Source organism: Condylostylus longicornis, unplaced genomic scaffold, assembly GCF_029603195.1.
Source record: "Condylostylus longicornis isolate FDR11 unplaced genomic scaffold, ASM2960319v2 ptg000051l, whole genome shotgun sequence".
Taxonomy (NCBI): Eukaryota; Metazoa; Arthropoda; class Insecta; order Diptera; family Dolichopodidae; genus Condylostylus; species Condylostylus longicornis.
Genome location: NW_026578020.1, coordinates 382,501 through 403,640, shown reverse-complemented (window position 1 = coordinate 403,640; position 21,140 = coordinate 382,501). Strand labels below are relative to the sequence as shown.

General features: G+C 30.5%; 1 protein-coding gene across 2 annotated transcripts in view; it reads left to right on the top strand.

Annotated features, from left to right (window-relative positions):
• Positions 1-6,634: 6,634 nt before the first annotated feature.
• Positions 6,635-21,140, top strand: part of LOC129611507 (putative uncharacterized protein DDB_G0282133) — a 33,749-nt gene continuing 19,243 nt past the window's right edge. For both annotated transcript variants that reach the window (XR_008697172.1, XM_055524687.1), the window contains exon 1: positions 6,635-6,948. The gene's annotated coding sequence lies outside the window, so the exon portion shown is untranslated. The remainder of the gene's footprint in view (positions 6,949-21,140) is intronic.

Sequence of the window (21,140 nt, the reverse complement as noted above, 5' to 3'; positions counted from 1 at the left end):
ATAGTTTTCAAGAACAACACAGCAACTAAAACAGAATGTATATCTATTTAAGAAGCAGATCGACTATTCCAAAACCATTAGTTTGCATGCCACTATTCGCAAAATATTTTGTTTTTATTAAGAAATAGATCGTAGTAAGAGTTGCGTAAGCAAGAAAGGAACAAAGTATTGTAAACAAATAAGTATACCAAAAATAGCAAATTGAAATAAAATTAAATTAGGTTAGATAAAATTTTTTTGTTTTTATTTTAATAAACACAAAATTTATTTTTCATAATATTTTATTTTTCATTTCATAAAGGTTAGTAAAAACATTCGAATGTTTGAAAGAAATATTTATATAAAGGTTTAAAATTTGCTGTATTGTTATATTGTTTATAAGTACACATATGTATGTACCACATTCTGCATTTTACCACAATTGGCAAATGCTAAAGTCAAAACACATCCATAACATGACAGACGGGGAGCAGCTCCAACAAACCAGATGACCAAAATCAAGAAAAATCTTTCTTAGAGCAGAACTCCTACAAAACTCAAAGTGCTACCAAATCATCAAAACGTCAAAATAAAAGTAATAGAAAAATATCAGATATAGGCTAAGGGCCACAAACTTATCGTAATCCACCTAATCGTTTAAATTACAAATTTCAAATTTAAAAATCAAAAATTATTAAAATTTATTTTTTTATTTATTTACTTCTCCCGGATTGGGCCACGAAATATCTGCAGTAAGGTATGCTTGTGGTGACAGTCCACTAAAATCCAATATAAATCCTGACGCGACGGACTTACATTGAGCAGCTGTTTGATCTGCAACTGATCCCTGATGAAAGGCAGAAATTATACGTGCTGCCTTGCACGAGGGAACTATTCTGAAAGGCTAGGAGACGAAAAGTCCGAAACAAAACAAAACAGATCCAACGAACAAAACACAAGGATTGTGTACCCCAGGTGGTAATCCAGTAATGCTAGAAAATCCACACTGGTCTCATGCATTCTGGAGGAGACCACTTACTGCATAGTAGATCGTCGTTGATGGACCCATTTAGAAGGAGATCGTGTCCTGTAATCACTCCCATTGGAAATTGCCGACCAAAATGGCAGAGTTAAGAATAATAGTTCTGAGAAAAAGTCAAATAAGTCTGCAGAACACAAAAAAATGTAAACCCATAAGGGTAATATGAGAAATCATCTTATACAGAAGAGTAAATTGGATAGTCAGAACTTGAGAATAACAGAGAATGTTAATTTAAAAAATCAAATAAAATTTGCACTTTCGTTTATAACAATTTTTTTTCGGAAGTTATTGTATATGAAACCGAGGAAGAGCTGGCTAGAGAAACTGACTGGATCCTAAAACAGAATAATGCAAAGAAGCCAAAAATTGGAAAAATCTCCTGAAATAAATTCTGAGAAGGCAGTTGAAAAAAATAATAAAACCAGCCCTAAAATTAAGGCTGAAAATTCAAAAAAGCACAAACCTCCTCCAGTTATATTGAGAAACATTGAAAACTACACCCACATAGTTAAGATATTAAAAGAAGAAAAAAAACGTTAGGGTCAACATAATAAATAATGACCAATTAAAATAAAAATTAAATTAAAATTAAAAATAAATGTGGAGAATGAAAATGATTGCAGATTGCTAGCAAAAGCTACAAATTAGGCCAGACAGGAGTGGCACACGTATGAGAATAACTGACAAGGCCAGTTAGAGTTGTGGCTAGAAATCTCCACCCACTGTGTGAGCTCGAGGAAATAAAAAATGAGCTCATTAGCAAGGGCCTTAAATGTATAGGCTCATTTGACATATAATACGAGTCTTAAAATAAAAGATTATGATTGCTATAAAGCGGTACGTCCCAGCAATCAGCCTAGAGGAGGTAGTGTAAAACTAATAAAAGAATTCAATGAAGAATTCAAGATAGAAACTGCTGAAATTCAGCTTACTTCGATAAAAATTAAGAAAAATACTTTTAAAGATCTCCTGTACAAACATGGACATAGATATCTAATAGGAGGTGAACTAGACGAAGAGAGCAGAAAACTTTCTAAGCCTTGAAGATAATTATGATCTTAATTCAGATCACTCTGCTGTGATATTAAAACTAAGTGAAGGAATAACTAGAACGTTATATAAACCCATTTTGACTAGTAGACCTACATATTGGGCGAGCTTTAATTAGGAAATAATAAACAATATTGACGTAAATATTAATACACAATTAAGACATCTTGAGTTAGAAGAATTTATTGAAATCATACAAAAAGCTGCCTGGAACAATACAAAAATGTAAAACTACAAACCGAGAGCAAATAGCTATTATAAAGAAATAACGGATTTAATAAGTAAAAAGAGAAGGGACAGACATAGATGGTAACATTCCCGCCAACCTGATGATATACTAATTATATACAGAACTTGTCTTATTAAACGCGGCAAAGAGCAAAAAGAGACCGATTAAGCACGCTTCCCCACTGATAAAAGCAAATGGCAGTTGAGCGAGGAGCAATATAGAGAAAGCTAAATTATCACTGGAAATTGCGGAAGAGATAAAATCCCTGAACTTGAAAAAATCACCAGGTCTTGATCTTATTAGTTCGGAAGTACTAAGAGAACTCCCAGACGAGGAATTGAAACATTTGTTGAAAATCTTGAATGCAGCTATTGATCTTGAGTATGTTCCTTGTACTTGGAAAGTGGCAGAAGTAATTATGGTGGTCCAACTCGGGAAATCCTTGAGGGAAACAAAGTCTTGCAGGCCCATTTCAATGTTACCAATGATGTCTAAGCTTTTTGAAAAACTGCTGTTAAGGAGATTGAAGGTAGAAATAGAAAATAGAGGTCTCATACCAACATTCAGTTTGGACTTAGAAGAAACTATTCTATAATAGACCAGGTCCGTAAAATAACGAATATTATAGAAAAAAGCTTAAAAAACAAAGAAATCTGCTCTTCTACATTTCTAGATGTAGCACAGATATTCGAAAAAGTATGGCACAAAGACATTATACATAAGTTAGGACAAATGATACTAAATCACCATTTGCAGCAATTTTGGAATCTTACTTATCTGATAGATTGTTTAGAATTAAACAAGACGCTGAATACTTCACCCCAAGAGAAAAAAGAGCAACTGTGTCTCAAGGCAGTATATTGGCCAAACGTTGTATTTGCTTTACACGAGTGATCTACCACAAATAGAAAATGGTACGGTAGCCACTTTCCTGATGATACTGCAATATTGGCAGTAGGATCGAACATTAAAAATTGGATAAAAAAATGACAGATGGCATTTAACAAAATAAGCTAGTAAACGAAAGATGGGAAAATTAAGTTAAATGAAACAAAATCGGTTCACATGGGCTTCACCAATCGAAAAATAGTGAATAAACCAAAAATTAACTTTAATAGAACCAACGTAGTAACCCATAACTCAGCAAAATACCTAGAAATGACTAGATGTCAAGTTAAGGTGGAAAGAGAATATAAAGAAGAAACACATAGGATTAGAAAATAAATCTAGATAAAATTATTGGCTCCTAGGTCGTAAGTCCAATTTGGCAATTGATTGGACTCACATTAAGAAAATTTCAGAAGAAAGTTCTACATGGGGCATGGTAAATGCGCCATGATATATACGTAACGGTAACATCCACAGGGATTTAGGGGTTCCTTTGGTTGTAGATGAAATTAGGAGCTGTGCTACAAGGCATAGGGCTCGTCTAGAACAGCATTTAAATATAGAAGCAGCTCGACTGGTAGACAATGGCTTTATGACAAAAAGACTTAAACGGACAACACCTTGCGATTTAACACAAAATACCCATTCCCTTATGGAAGGTATTTAATTTCTGTACGGAAAAACCAGAGTTAGCGCAGAGATCTGGAGGAATAGTTGATCTGGAGGACCAGTTTAATTCGTTCAGAGTTTTGGTGATTTTTTAGGGTGGGTGTCACGTCGGAGAAAAAAGGCATGTATCGCCGTCCCTTTTCGTCTTTCGGGATTTTTTCACCTAGTAGAATAAAAAAAGAAAATTATATATCTAGATATCAATTTTATATAACATATGTAAAAAAAAATCGTTTTTTAAAATTTAAATGCTAATAATTAAACTTTGAATTGAAATTTGAATCATTTGAATTTTAATTAAATGAATCATTTGAACATGAAATTTAAACAAATTTTGAAAAATTATGTTTTTAATGATAAAGAAAATGGTTATATTAATTTTTTTATTTTTGAAAGAAATGGATGTTATGAATGTCACAATACTTATTATAATACCTTACAATACACATCGCACACATGGCTATATAATAATTACATATTTACATATAAACATACATATATCATTATGTTTTATGTACAATTCCAATAAGTAATTGATTTTGATGATAGTAGAGAAAATAATGATAGGGCGATTTAAAAACCGATTTTTAAAATTTTAAAGGCGGGAGTGTCCTTCCCGCAATTCTATCCAGTACAAGGTAGCAAGAAAGGTAATAGTATCATATTATAACTTGAGTATAAATTTTAAAAAAATGTTTATATATAAATAATTTTAAAAAATATTAAAAATAAATTTTAAATTTAAAAAAAAAAATATGTTAAAAAAATATAATATGTATTTCCTATGAATATACGCCTATTAAAACGCTAATTTATTATATAAAATCACAAAAATTTATTTGTTTTCTCCGTATACTAGGATCTAAGGCAAAAAATATATCTGATATTAAATTGACAATTTTAATTTGACAATGCTTGGTATAAAGAAAGAGACTTTCCTGGAGTTTTTGGCTTTACTGTGAATTTTTTACGCATACAAAATTTAGAGGGTACAAGTAATATAGAAACAAAGATGCTTTTCTTTTTAATATTTCTAATTCGTTTGACGAAGCGCCCCGCTGACAGAAAGACAGATCTGGACTATAAGAGAGAGTGACATTTTACAGATGACGAATTTACACATATTGTATTAGAAGCTGTGTAGGGCTCTTATAAACATCATAAATCTCCAACAAGTTTCAATTAAAAGAAATATTTATTGAATAGTGCTTTGATTTATTCATCATAAATTTTAATTTTATTAAGTTTTTAATTTTGCAATGAAAACATTTGTTTTTGTTTTGTTTTGAATTAAAATTATTTCGGATGACATAATTTTACCAGAAAAGTTATTTTTTAAAGAAAAATGAGTTTATGTTTGAAAAAATGTAGCATACTAACAAATATTTTAAATTTTTTTTTGTATAATCAGAGTTGCCCTAGAAATGATGTAGTGAAATATATTCCCTTTTATAGAGTAAAGATTTCGTCACCAAAACGTACATGAAGACGTTCCGATGCAGTAAATAAATAAAGTGTTATCATGAGTTATTTATAAAATATATTGTTTTAAAATGAATTAGTACATGAAGCTCAATTAATGAATAAGGAAGAACACGACAACATATCATCTACTTCTGTGAGTAATAACCATCATATTAATTAAAATTTGTTAAAAATTATACTGTTTTAGAGTCATTAATAATTGTTCGATAAAATTGTCAAACAAAACTTATAATAAAGAAATTGTTTAACAAAATATATCCATTTTTCGAGTGTAATAAAATATTTTGATATTAAAATATTTTTAGTTATTTGCAATTTATAAAGTAAATTAATTTGAAGAGAAAAAAAATAATGAGTTTTGTTAAAATTTGGTTTTTTTTACAGATATCTAAAATGAAAATGTTTTTTGAAATTCTTATAAATTACACATGTTTTATAGTAGAAGCCAGACAAGAAAATAAAATAAATATGCTCGTGTTACGTCTTTGACAATGCTTGGAGCAAAGAAAGAGATAACTAGAAAAATTTGGCCTAATTGTTTTTCCGAGATGCTCCTTCCTTTAGTATTTCTAATTCTTTGTGAAAATATCATCGAAAAACACTTCCCAATATTGCCGTAGGATAGAAATAACTTAGTAATGCTAGAATAAGGTTCATACTTTGTTGTGCTTTCGCAATAAATTTACATAAAAATTTATAAAAAATTGGCTTTTATTCTTTTACCCCTAACAGTTTATTGAATATTAGTGTGACAAATTGGAGAATGCGAGTTTGAAGACTTTTGAATGGAACAGAAGCTGATAATGATATACACAACTATATCAAAATGCATCCTAATTAAATAATAAAAGTAAAAAGAACGGAGTAAAATAAAAAATATTTTTGTATTTGCTTTTTTATTTAATATTTAAACTTAAGTAATATCAAAAAATAATGGAACTCGTTAGACAAAAAAAGTAAAACAAAATTATGTGTCAACATCATAGAAAATTTTTGGTATTCCTAAAAATTTCTGTTTTTTGAAAGAATAAAATTTATATTAAAATTTCTAATTATAAATCACAAAATGTTGACAAACTTACATAATATTTTAAAATCTTATATTTTAAAATTCTTTTCTTATATTTTGATTGAAAGCCTCTTTAATACAAATCTGTTTTTATTTTTAAAATTTAAATTTATATTCTTGCAGAAATAATGTTAAATCCAACAAACATAAGGTTAATCCAATCTAAATAAGTGCAATTATTCTAGCTCATGTCATCCCTGCAGGTTAATGAACAATATTAAGTTGTATTTGGAGTGGGTAATAAAATTTTTTATATGGTGGCAAATTATTAAATAAAAATTAAAATATACATACTTTACGGCGATGTTTTTATTACAATAATTCGTAAATTAAGTTTCATTCTAATTTTTTTTTATAAAATAGTATATATTTTCACACTGATGACGGATTTTGAGACAAAGCAAGAACTTTCACTCAAATTTAGAGGATTAGTTTGTAGGAATAAATGAAAAATTGAAGTCAACAATTGATTCGAGAATATGTTTGTAAATATTGTATAAAATTAATCGCCGTAAGGAATAGATCAATTGTATACAGGTAAATAAACAAATATGTTAATATATAAGATTTAGTAATAATATGCTAGTGCAATCGATTTAGATCAATTCAAGAATTAACATTTTTTAACATTTAACTGTTACAAATTTTGTACCACGTACAACTATTGGGCCGCAGATCTATATTGTGTGCAAATTTATAGGCAATTAATAAGACTTTGAAATATTATTGATGACCAAAAATATATTATGATCCCACTTAATCAATATACACAAATTTAAGTAGTTATTTCCTTGAACTTTTGGTGCATACATAACTCTGATTAAGGTTTTAATCAGTGATTATTAATGAAATCAAGAGATTATAACACTGATTAAGGTAAAGAAAAATAAGATGATTATTTTCTTATTTGCAATAAGAAAAGAAAGTAAGAGTACTTACAGCTGTAGTCTGTTTATCAACGGCTATATTTGCCATAATAAATACATATATTTTCGTGGAAAATTATATTTACATAAAAAAAACTTCAATATGCATTTGTGTAATTAACTCAAATTGAAAACAAATTGAATTGACTTTGGTTACTCGGCGTAAAACATTGCTCTTTTCAAGAACTGTGAAAACAAATTACCTAAGTAATAATTTTTTTAAGTTTAAAATGTGTTAATCTTTAAACTTTTGAACAAGTTCAAAGTAAAAGGTTGTGCATCAGTTTGCTTCTACTATATTTGGTAATATTAAGAAATAAATGACAAAAATTGTGCAAAAAATTCAGACCTTTGTAACACTTTACGTGGGTTACAAAGCTCTAAAGATATGTGAATTCGGGTAACTGTTTTGAGATACCTCCGCATTCTCTCAAATTGTAAGGTTTCCCGGCGAATTAGATATAGTTCTCTTAAAATGATCAAAATCCTAATTTCGAACACACACATGCCAATACTATGGATGCGTTGAAATCTGTTTAGATAACAACTTTCTTAGAAGATTATCAGCCCTATCATGAATTCCGCTCGTAAAATTCTACGAATTACGAACTTAGCTTCGACGTAAACTTTTAAATGATGACAAATTCCTCTCATAGAGATTATGAATCATTAATGGCAACACAATCTTTCGGTATATCAAAATCAGTATTTTATTTCAACTGTCAAATGTTTACTTTTGTTTTTTGTTACAATTTGAGTAGACAACTTTCATAAAAAAGGATCTTTCATAAAAACGAAATTTTGTCGGTTTTTTTAGTTTTTCAGTGTTCTTGAAAAGTGAAAAAAAAAATTTTTAGCAAATATGAATACATTTCCTCCTATGGTAGCTGTGTTGGAAGAACTCAAATTAAAACAAAAAAAGCGTAAATTATGATTAATCTATTACGAATATTCGTAATAGAATTTTTTTTTCTTCCTTATTCACTCCTAGAAGGAGCAATAGAGTTTAACTAGGTAGGTGAATAGCCTGCTATGATTAATCTATTACGAATATTCGTAAAAGATCAGGCATCGGCAACTGGACGTTTACTACGGGCCAAACATACACTTTTGTGTATATAAAGAAAAATAATCAACCGATTTCGTTGAAATTTTATATATGAATTCCTCATATTAAAACAATGAACATATAAATTTTTTAGAAAGATCAGGGCTCGAAAATTGATTTGCGGGTCGATTTTACATTTTTCACAATTTTGAAGAAAATATTCAACCGATTTACTTGAAATTACATATTTGAGCTTTACTCGACCGTCCGCGAAATTTTTGGAACAAATCAGGCATCAGCAACTGGACGTTTACTACGGACGTATGTTAACTATAAGCATACTAATGCCTCACAAATTGGAAAGAAGTATTTAACAGACATTTTTATAATATTTTGTGACATTTTCACTTAACTAGACAATACACATTGCGTTCAGTTATGTGCTCATTACATCAGATTTTTTTTCAGCATATATTACAAATCTGTTTTTATTAATGACTTTCATTTTGAAATCGTTAGTTGATATTTTTTTTTAATTAGATTTGTGATCAAATTAATTTGATTATCATACACATATATTGGTAGTATTTTTTTTTATTATTATTATTATTATTATTTTTATTATTATTATTATTATTATTATTATTATTATTATTATTATTATTATTATTATTATTATTATTATTTATTATTATTATTATTATTATTATTATTATTATTATTATTATTATTATTATTATTATTATTATTATTATTATTATTATTATTATTTTTATTATTATTATTAATTATTATTATTAGTTATTATTATTATTATTAGTTATTATTATTATTATTAATTATTAATTATTATTATTATTATTATTATTGTTAATTATTATTATTATTATTATTATGTAGGATTTTGCTGGTTAATGGTTGAATTTATAATACTTCTCAATTTCGGAGTTATAATTTTTTTTTTTTTTTTTTTATAAGCTTTATTATTGCAACTGAGAACATAATTCACATCCAGCAATTCTTTCTATCGTGTGTTGGCGGTTGTGGGGTCGTCATCCACTGATGAGTCCCCAGATAATAGTACATTTTATCTCACTGATGCAAGCTCAAGTGGCCTGACCCTTCTTAATCGTCTCTTCACTTGGTTACCATCTGTCAGTTGCAGCATCTCTGGATTGTCGTGCTGTAGCAGTCTTGACTGATGACTGGTTGCAGATTTTGTTATCTCTTCTTTGACAGTGCGTATGTTGAGATCACGGTGCAAGGTATCGTTGCTTACGTACCATGGTGCATTAACCATTATTCGAAGGACTTTGTTTTGAAAAGTCTGAATTATTTTAATATTGGTATCTTTGGTACACCCCCATAATTGTATACCATAAGTCCAAACAGGTTTAAGAACCTGGTTATACAGCAGAATTTTGTTGTGTAGACTGAGCTGAGAAAACCTTCCCAGCAGCCAAAACATTTTTCTCAATTTTAGGTTCAACTCAATCTTCTTTTTCTTTACGTGCTCCTTTCATTTAAGTTTAGCATCTAGAGTCATGCCAAGGTACTTGGCCTCGTTAGCAAATGGAACCTCTGCGCCATTAAGTAGAATCCTGATTGGATCTGCTCTTCGGTTGGTAAAGTTAACGTGAACGGATTTGGATTCGTTAAGTTTAAACCTCCATTTTTTTGTCCAGGTGGACACCTCATCTAAAGATTTCTGGAGTTTACTTGAAGCCTGTTCGACAGTTGTACCAGTTGCCAATATAGCCGTGTCGTCTGCAAACGTAGCAAGAAACGTCTGGCCGCTTTGTGGGATATCGCTTGTATATAGCAGGTAGAGGAGAGGACCAAGGACACTTCCTTGGGGGACACCAGCCCTCACACTTTTCAGGGACGAGTATTCGTCTCCAAACTTGACTCTGAATAGTCTGTCTTGTAGGTATGATTCCAAGATTGTGGGATACGGCTCAGGTAAGTTGCACTTTATCTTGAATACAAGTCCCCTATGCCAGACTCTGTCAAACGCCTGCGCCACGTCCAGGAAGGCAGCGGAACAGAACTGCTTGTTTTCAAGTGTGTCTTCAATAACGTTTGTTAGCCTATGTACCTGGTCGATGGTGGAGTGCTTAGCCCTAAACCCGAACTGGTGACTAGGGATAAGATTTCGATCCTCAATAATTGGTTTTAGGCGATTGAGGAGAAGTTTTTCAAACAGCTTAGACAACACTGGTAGCAATGAAATTGGCCTGTAGGATTTCATTTCGTTGGCCGGTTTTCCAGGTTTGAGGATCATGATGATTTCTGCTACTTTCCATTGGGCGGGTACATGAGTTAGCCTTAACGAAGCATTGAACAATAGAAGTAGTTTTTTCATCGCTATTTGCGGCAATTCCTTCACTATTTGCGCAGTTATTAAATCATATCCAGGGGCCTTCTTGTTCTCAAGGTTTCTGATTTCTGTTCTTAACTCCGTAAGTTTTATTTTTTCAATTCTAACAGCGTCGATGCTGATGTTCGCCATTGATGTATTCTCTTCAGCAGTCTGTCTGGATAGGGGGACAAATGTTTCCTCTAAGTAGTCTGCGAAAGCACCAGCTTTATCTGCGTCGCTAATGATCCAAAGTTCATTCTCGTTCCTTCTAATAGGGGGCACTTGATATTTTGGTCGTTTTATATTTTTAACTGCTTTCCACAAAGAATAATCGTGTTCCTTACCAGCTGATAATTGACTTAAGAAATCAGACATAGATTTATTCTTGATTTCCCTGAGTAATTTTTTTAATTTGTTGCTCAGTTGGTTTAGTCGGGTTTTATCCTGCGGGAAACGAGTAGCTTGCCATACTTTACGAACCCTTCTCTTTTCTGAAACTAGTTCCCTTACTTCCAGAGGATAGATGAAGTTTCTTTTTGCGATTTTGATTTCAGAGGAGCTATTCCAAGCAGCTTCCTGAATACTTGAAAAGAAAACGTCCAGCTCTTCCTCAAGTTGGTATTTGTTTTGAAGAGATACGTTCAGCGCCGTGTTATTCTCAAGTATATTTCTGAAGACATTCCACTTAGTGGTTCTGTTGGTTAATCTTTGAATATCATTTTTAAGAATAACCGTTTCGGATACTGTCAGGATAACAGGAGAGTGGTCGGAGCTCAAATCGTAGCCCTCATCTACGTGGGTATAGTTATCAGAGACTCCTCTGCTAATAAAGAAATCCTGGAGATCTGGGATCCTATTTCTATCGGTTGGCCAATATGTCGGTTTTCCCGTTGAGTGGAAACTGCAGTTGTTTTTTGCTGCTACTTCATACAGCGCCCTACCTTTTGGAGTGGTGAGTCTGGATCCCCAGAAGGTGTTTTTGGCATTGAAGTCACCACCAATGATAAAGTTATCACCCAAGTAGTCGAGGACCATTTTGTAGTCATCCGCTCTTAGATTGAACCTTGGAGGGCAGTAGATGGAAGAGATCATCAGATTTTTGTTTTTCACTTTCATTTTGATTGAAGCGATTTGCATTGTCTGCTTTTCTACGTGCTGGCATTCATGATGACTAATGTTGCTTCTCACAAAAATTGAAGAACCACCCCTGGCTTTATTATCAGGATGGACAGCGTTATAACATTTATATCCACTAATTTCTAGTTTCGTTTCTTTTGTGTAATGGGTTTCTGTAACCAGGCAAGCGTCAATTCTTTCGCGTTTTAGAAATAGTTCAAGCTCTTGGATATGTTGTGGGAGACCATCAGCATTCCACGTCATAATTCTCAAGGTTTGCATCATCTTTTACCAAGTCGTGAGTTTAATTTATTTTCTAAACGGACTAACCTGTCATTAAGTTGTTTTTCAGCCATTTTCTGCTCGTCGAGCCTTTTTAAGATGAGTTCCAGGATTTTATCTGTTGGAGTTTTGGCTGCAACCTGAGCATATGTTTTTCTGGAATTCGTTTTGCCAACAGTTTTCCACTCTGTCTGTTTACCTGCCGGTGGCAGAGGCGACTTTGCATCTTTCTGTTGTACTTGGTCTCTTCGTATATCTTTTGGAGCAGCTACAGTTTTTTGTCGTGAGGTCAGGGCAAGGTTTCTTTTGCGCTGGAGTTCTCTAGCAACTTCACATCCCCTAAAGTTAGCAGGATGAGGACCGCCGCAGTTCGCACATTTTGGTGGTGAGTTTCGACTTTTATTGCAGTTAGCAGTTAAATGGTTATCACCACATCTGACGCATTTAGGTTCTTTTTTGCAGTACGATTTTGTGTGGTTGTACTCCTGACACCTAGTACATTGTGGTATAATTTTACCCTTTTTTCTAATTGGTTCAATTTTTACTTTCAATCCAAAGATAGATTTGATGTTGTATATTTTTTCTATGCTTTGATTTTTGTCAAAAGTTAACATAAACAAAGATAACTTTTTGTTGTGGACTATAGTTTCTCCTTTTTCACTTTCTGTTCTTTCTTTCCTCATGATGTTTGTGGCATCCTTGATTTCGAAGCCTTGATTCGACAGATCATTAAGTATGTCGCTTCTCTCGCATGACCAATGCAGCCCTCTGGCCATAACTTTAATTGGTCTCTCATTCTTATCTTCATAGGAGAACCATTGGATCTTATCTTCCTCCAGCCTCTTGACCAAAGTTCTGTAACTGGAAGGGCTCTCGGTGTTAACCTTGAAGACATTGTTGCCCAGCGTAGCTATTTTATAGTTTTTGATGACACCATTAAGCAGTTTGCACAAGTTGGGGTAATCCTCTATACCAACTATATTGATGGGTGGTGGTCTGTGGATGATCCCCTCACCCGCGGCTTGGTTATTATTGTTGTTCTCGTTCGCAATGTTATCTGCCAGGCGAGGTGCAGCCTGCATGACGTTTTTAGCTGCCGGCTGAGTTGTATTTTGAGGAATCTCGGGAGACGACTTTTTCTTCCTCTTTTTACAGGTTCCATTCCAGTGTCATATCCCGTGAGGTCTGAACTATCACTGGAGTCCGCTACTAATCTTAGGCCAGTCGAAGGTTTCCCGCCCTTTTCTTCTCTATTTTGCAGCCTTAGTGCCTCATTTTCGGATCTAATTTCATCCAACTCTTTCCTCATGAGAATAAGGGTTTCTTCCATGAAATTTAGTTTCTGCCGAAGTTTTTCGTTTTCTTTTTCGAGCAAAGGAATCCTGGTTTTGGGGTTACCTGATGGGGTAGTGTCACAATTCGTGTTTTTAGAGATATCTCCAATAGAACTTTGGTCGATGTTACTAGGGTTGTTAGCGGCTAGTCCTACACTCTTGTAGCTTGTTGACGGTGTATCACCCTGTGATACCTTAGGCGGAGTACGTGGTGTTAGTTTACTCCTACTTGTAAAATTAAAAGAAAGCAATGGTTGGCCCCCCCCAGAATCCGTGGGGCCGGTCTCCGAAGAGAGTGGATTTTCCAGTTCTACTGGTCTGCCACCTGGGGTAATATTACCTTTTGTTTTAGACATTGCATATTTCTTGAAATAGTCGATTATGGATGCACGTTTATAAGGCGAGCCGCTTGCTGCAAGACAGACGCCCGCCCGGAGCCGCCAATTGTTGGAACAGACGCTCCTAGATTAAGCTTCAATACAATATCCGCTTAACCGCCAATCTCGTTTGCTGACTGACCCCAACTACACCACCTGGGTTGGAACCAGATCTTTCGTTGGGGTTGCTCAGTGTAACAGGAGGGACCACTTGTAGGTGAGATGTGGCGTTGAGTAGTTTATGCTAGGCTGATGTAGCAGGAAACCCAACAGCTATATTACGCATTACTACCCCGTTCCCCCCCCCATAATCGGAGTTATAATAGTGAAGAAAAAGAACAATAACTATATTTAAACTTTTAAAGCTAATAATTTTTGACTTATTAATTTTTTAGTAACTTTAAATAACAATTTTAATTTAATTTAAATATCTAAAACAGAATTTAATTGTCAAATTATATTTTACCTATAAGTGGTACTATTTTTTGCAGAAGGCAATTACAGAATAACCTTTTTAATTTTTTTAAAAGAATTTAAGAAAAGTTACAATTCATATCACCTGTTTTAAATTTACAGTTACAAATAAAGTTTTGGACCCTCCTCATTGCCAACTTTCTCAACTTTGTACCTTTCATTTGGGTTTTGTTTTGTTACCCTATAAGGACCTAAAAACTTTGAAAATAATTTTGTATTATTTTATAATTATAATTATAAATATAACTTTAATATATTATAATTATAATTATATAAAATTATAATTATAAATATAAATTATAATTATAATTATTAATATAAATTATAATTATAATTTTATAAATTTTATGTATAATTTGTATTAGTAAATTGTGTGTGTTTGATCGCTACAAGATCTCCAACATCATATTTATAAGCTGCTTTTCTTTTTTTATTGTAAGTTTTTTGATTTTCTTCTTGAATCTTTTTGATGTTTTGTCTTGCTTCTTCTCTTATAATCTCCCGATTTATCTCGAACAATGTAAGAATTTCTTCATTTAGTGCTTCGGCTAAATGAATATCGGTTATGTTTCTCATCTTTACCCCTGTTAACAGTTCAAAAGGTGATTTTCCTATGGCTCTTTGAAATGTTCCATTTATGCATCTTTAAAGTTGACTAAAGTATGCATACCACTTGCTTATTTAACACATTCAATATTACTCTAATAATTCGCTCAATTTGGGCCATTGCTACGTGGAACTCCGGCAGTTATTAGGTGAAGTTTAATATTGTTTGTTTCACAGTACTCTTTAAATGCTTCAGATCTAAATGCTACGCCGCGATCTGATATTATAACTTTTGGGTTTCCAAAAACGCTTTTGTTGTATATTTAGTTTGTTAATGACTTCTGTTGCATTAGTTGTTTTTGCAGGAAATATCCAACAGAATTTCGTGAAGCTGTCGATGACAGAGAGGATGTAGGTATATTTTTTGTGGGTGATATCATAGGACCTAGGTGATCAATGTGGTAAGTATCCAGTGGATGTTCATTTTTGGGAATTGGGTGTAGAAAACCTTCTTGTTTACCTAATTTTCTATATGTTAGTATACATTTAATACAATTTTTCCTGCATCTTTCGATCTTGTCTCTCAGGTTATCTACATAGTATTCTCTTGAATTAATTCTTCCAACTTTTTAACACCGAAATATCCATCTTCATGTTGTGTTCAAATCAGTTCGTCTGCCAGTTTACGAGGTATGTACAATAATTTTCTTTCGTCATTTGTTTGCTTAAAAAGAATTCCATGTTCTAAAAGGAAATCTTTGTAAGAACTTTACTCTAAAATAACTTTGATTGGCTTAAAGTCATCGCCTCTATCTTGGGCTATTTTTATTCTTTCGAAGAATTCGTTTCTTACAACCATTACAGTAGCATTTCGACTCAAAGCGTCAGCATGCTGCATTTTGGAACTTTTGTTCCAAATATTTCGATGTTCTATTTCAAAATCAAATTCCTGAATTATTGCTGCCCAACCTGCGATTCTAGGTAGAATGAATTTTTTCTGCATGGCCTGTTTGAACGCTGCGCAGTCAGTGATAATTTTCAAATGAATTCCTAGTAAGTAGCCTCTAAATTTTTAACGCATATACTATTGCCAATGCCTCCAATTCAAAGCTGCAATACAATTCTTCTGCGAGTGAAGTTTTTTTCGAGTAATAGTAAACTGGTTGAAACTGTCCAAAATCATTTTTTTTTTGTAAAAGGACTGCTCCAAACCCATGCTTGGAAGCATTCGTGTGTAGTTCTGCTTCTGCATTTTCACTGTATAAAGACAACACCGGTTTCTCTATCAGGTATCTTTTTAATTGTTCAAAGGCTTCTATTTCTTTAGCTCCAAATTTAAATTTTTCATTTTTTTCAACAGGTCGGTTAGTAGTTTTGCTATTATTGAATAATCTTTTATAAAATTTCTAAAACATCCCGTCAGACCTAGAAAGGATTGTATATTCTTGATAGTTTTGGGAAGTGGGAATTTCGATACGGCTACGATTTTGAGTTCTGATGGCTTAATTTCTCCATTCTCGATAACATACCCTAAGTATTCGATTCGTTTTTTCATAAATTGGCACTTTTTCACATAATTTTAAAACTTTTTCCAATCTGTTAAATGCCTCTTCATAGTTGTTCGCTAAAATGATGATATCATCTAGATAAATTGGTATATATCCCTTTTTAACCAGAGTTTTGAAAATATTGTTAATGAATCTTTGAAATACTACAGGAGATGAACTTAGTCCGAGTGGTGCTTTGTTGAATTCAAACTGACCGCTTGGGGTTACAAAAGAAGTGCACTTTTTACTGCTTTCTTCAATTGCTCTTATGCTTGCTCTTATACGAGTAATACCATCGTTTAGCTAACTGTCTCTCTATTATTTTTCTCTCTGTTGGTGCTACTCTTCTAGGACCCTGTTGTATAGGTTTTTCATCTGATAAGATTATCTTCATTTGTACTGCTGAATCCGAACTCTGTTTTGGAATATAATTCTCTACTAGCTTTTCAATTTTCTCTTTATACTCTTTATTTTCGACCTCTACGTTTACATTGGTAACATTGTAGCAATTTAGAAATTCCTCTTGAATTTCTCTCTTCACTTTTTCTATATTTACACCATTTTCGGATAATGTTATCATAATGCCTTTTAATACACCTTTGCCAATTATCATAGGTGTTCGTATAATTGCATTTGAAACTTTTTGTATTTTTGCTGCATATAATGCTTTATCTATTTCAAGTTCCGCAAAGAAACTACCTTTCGTATATTCTGCCGATCTAGACAAACCCTGAAGTTTGATAGGATTTCCGGTTATATTTTGTGAACCTATTTTAATATATTCTGTGTAATTAATCAATGTTACATCACTGAATGTATCTATTATTGCTAGTACTGATTCTTCATTTACTTTTACTATTTTGTCAAATTTGCTCTCTCGCTTTAATACTTTGCATTCACTGATTTTGTTGAAATTCTCTTTATTACATTCGTGTGTGAAATGCTCTGTCTTTTTGCATTTAAAACATTTGCTACTCGTTTCTTTGCAAATATTGCTTTTGTGGCCAATTTCACCGCATTTGAAATATTTAATTTCTTGTTTTGTGACCTCTCTATTAATATATTTTTCGTTGTATTGTTGTTTGAAGCCCTTTTGGTTTCCAAAAATCTTTTGTTGATTAGTACTCTCTTTTGTTGCATACCTGAGGCTCTGCTTGAATCGTGTATATTGTTGAAGTTTTTCTCTAAACTCTCCAAAATTCCTTGCGCCATATAAAAATGTTTTGTTTCTTTGATCATCATAAATTGCATCTGTTACGTATTGTATAATAGTTGTTTCATCTGTAATTTCTCCTCCTGACGCAATTTCTCTCATTTTTAAAAAGTATTCTGAAACAGTTTCGCCTTCTTTGCTGCCTTCTTTTTACTAATGGCTTGTCAGAGTCAGCTGAATTTATGTGTTGCGAAAATTCCTCAAGTAAGAATTGTTTTAATTCGTTCCTGTCTCTAAAATAGGGGTTTAATCACGGGGCCAATTTAGCTGACCCTTTTAAAAGTCTTTTTGGGAATAAAAATTTTTGAGCTGCGGACCAGCTCATTTCATTTGATACTCTTTCTATCTCATTGATCCAAAGTTGAATGTTGTACTCATCTGTGCCACTAAATTCTGGTAAAATGCTAATTATGTCATCGTAAGTACGAGTAATTTCATTTTCAAAAACTTTCTTCGTTGAATGCTGTAGAATTTTTTTATTCTTTCTGCCAAACATCTTTATATTTATATTTGCATAGCTTAATTAGTATGATTTATAAATGTTTTTTATTTTAATTTTTAATTAAGTTAATTTTATATGTGATACTATTTTGATTTACTTATTGGATTCTTAATTAATTATTGAGATTTAGTTTATTAATTTTAGATAATTTTTAGGTTATTCTATTGTTTTTAATTAGGCAATGAATTCTCAAAGTTCTATTATTATTTTCTTTAGTTGAAATTATTGATATTAAATTATTAGCGATTTATATTTGACTTTAATTTTTTTTTTAATTTTTGATATTTTTATTCATTAAATATTAAATTTGTTAAGTTTATGTATTCATTTTTTATTTCTTATTTTTATTACTATTATTATCATTATTAAAATTATTATTATAATATTATTATTATTTTTCTTTTTTATAATTTTCTATTATTATTATTTTTTTTAATTATTTTCTTTTAAGGTGAATTATAATATTATTTGTTTATTATTAGGCCTTTATTTTATATTTCTAATGATTAATTGGTTAAAGAAAATTACTTTAAATTTCGACGATATATTTTGATTTTGATCTCCCGAAAAATATACGTTCTTGGTTTTCCTTTTTTTTATTGTTTTTTTTTAAAACAATTCTTTTAAAATTGTTTTTTAATTATTTTTTAATAGGTCAAAATGGCATTTAATTACTTTACTTACGGTTGGGTTTATGTTGCGATCATTTACTTTATTCTAAATTTCTTACGGGAACTTCGTATGACTTGAGTGTATGAGTGTTTCTCTTATTAATTTTGAGAATGAGTGCAATTATGTTTGAGTGAAATTATTTTTGTTGTGTCGATAATTTATAAAATTTATAAAATTTTTTTTTCTTTTTTTTTTCTTAATATGTACATAAAAATATGCATATTACAAACCAAAAAAAAAATGCTTTTTAAAACGATGTGCCTTTCTTAAAGCGATTAGGCACAAAAATGATTATGTCAAAAACTGTTACTGCTAATATAATTTCTTTGTGAAATGTTAATGCAATGATGCTACAAAACTTTCTTTTCTTTTCACTAATTTTTCTCCTTTCCCTGTTTTTTGGTTGATCCCCCAATTGGTTGAATTTATGATACTTCTCAATATCGGGGTTATAATAGTGAAGAAAAAGAACAATAACTATATTTAAATTTTTAAAGCTAATAATTTTTCACTGATTAATTATTACCAGTGAGCAAATCTAAAATGCCAAAAATAGAATCGTTGCTGATAAATTGTATTTTTCCGGAAAAAAGGCTAAAATTTTATATATGTAGCTCTTTTAATTACACATGTACTTAGTTTCTCTAAATTGTAGGATTACCTCTGTGTTATGGCGACTTAAAGTAAGTCACCACAGGTGAACACGGACTCTATGAAGTTTTTTAGGTTTTTTTTTAAAAATTTGTTTTCAAAAATATTTGAAATTAGTGCGATTCGCACTAGGGGCTTCATAGTGTTATTCTATTGCATTAAACTTTTTTCAAATAAGGTGTTTTCAGAAAAAATATTTAGAACGGAAACTCGCTGATATTGATTTGAAGGTTAAAGCTTTGTTAATTTTAGTTGTTCTTTTATACTTTATATTATTAGAAGCACAAACAAAGAAATAAATAATACGTTATATTATTAGAAACAAACTGAGAAATAAATAATATTTGAAAATATAATTATCTCACAGATTTTTAGTTCGGAAAATCGAAATAAGCTTAAATAAATATTAGTTTTTATCAAAGACATCAGATTTTTTGTGGCAACTGAATATTAATGCTTCATTTGTTATTGTTTTGAATATTATGTTAATATTGTTAACAAACTTTAAACAAATATGCATACACAATATATGTACGTATGTACTTAAAGGTTTTTTTTATTGAAAAACTGTAAAATGCTAAATTCTAATAAATTCATATGTACATACATATATTTGACATATTAACAAACTTTAAAAAAATATGCATACACAATTTTTGTACGTATGTACTTAAAGTTTTATTTTTATTGAAAAACTGTAAAATGCTAAATTCTAATACATTCATATGTACATACATATATTTGAATACAATTGTTATTTTGTTTTTGCCTTTACCTTTTCTTTATTTGAAAAATTGAATTCTATATGTTCACCTACAGTTTTAAAAAAATGGGTATGCATTCATAATTATGTATGTTTGTACTTGAATTTTTTTTCTAGTTATTCGAACGAAAAATTTTAAAATGTTCAATTCTAATACATTCATATTTTTTTTTTAAATAATGATAGTGATTGTTATTTGTTATTATTATTATTATTTATTATTATTATTATTATTATTTTTATTATTATTATTATTTAATATTATTATTATTTATTACTATTATTTATTAATATTATCATTGTTATTTATTATTATTATTATTTATTATTATTATGTATTATTATTATTATTATTATTAATATTATTATTATTATTATTATTATTATTATTATTATTATTATTATTATTATTATTATTATTATTTATTATTATTATTATTATTATTATTTATTACTATTATTATTTATTATTTATTATTATTATTACTACTATTTATTATTATTATTATTATTATTATTATTATTATTATTATTATTACTATTTATTATTATTATTTATTATTATTATTATTATTATTATTATTATTATTTATTATTATTATTATTATTATAATTATTATTATTATTTATTATTATTATTATTATTATTATTATTATTGATATTTTTATTATAAATATTATTTTTATTCCTATAATTTTGATTATGAATGTGATTGTCAAATTTTTTATTATGATGTGGCCTATTGTAATTGGACCAAGTTGCACACGTTGGGTTCGGGTAGCTGTCATACAACACCAAGAGTTTATTCTAAATATTTCAAAAACTAATTAAGGTATAAATATGAAATTTTGTATACGTTTGTCAAATTACATTCAACGTTACATATACTCTAAAAATTTTAATGGGATGGTTGCA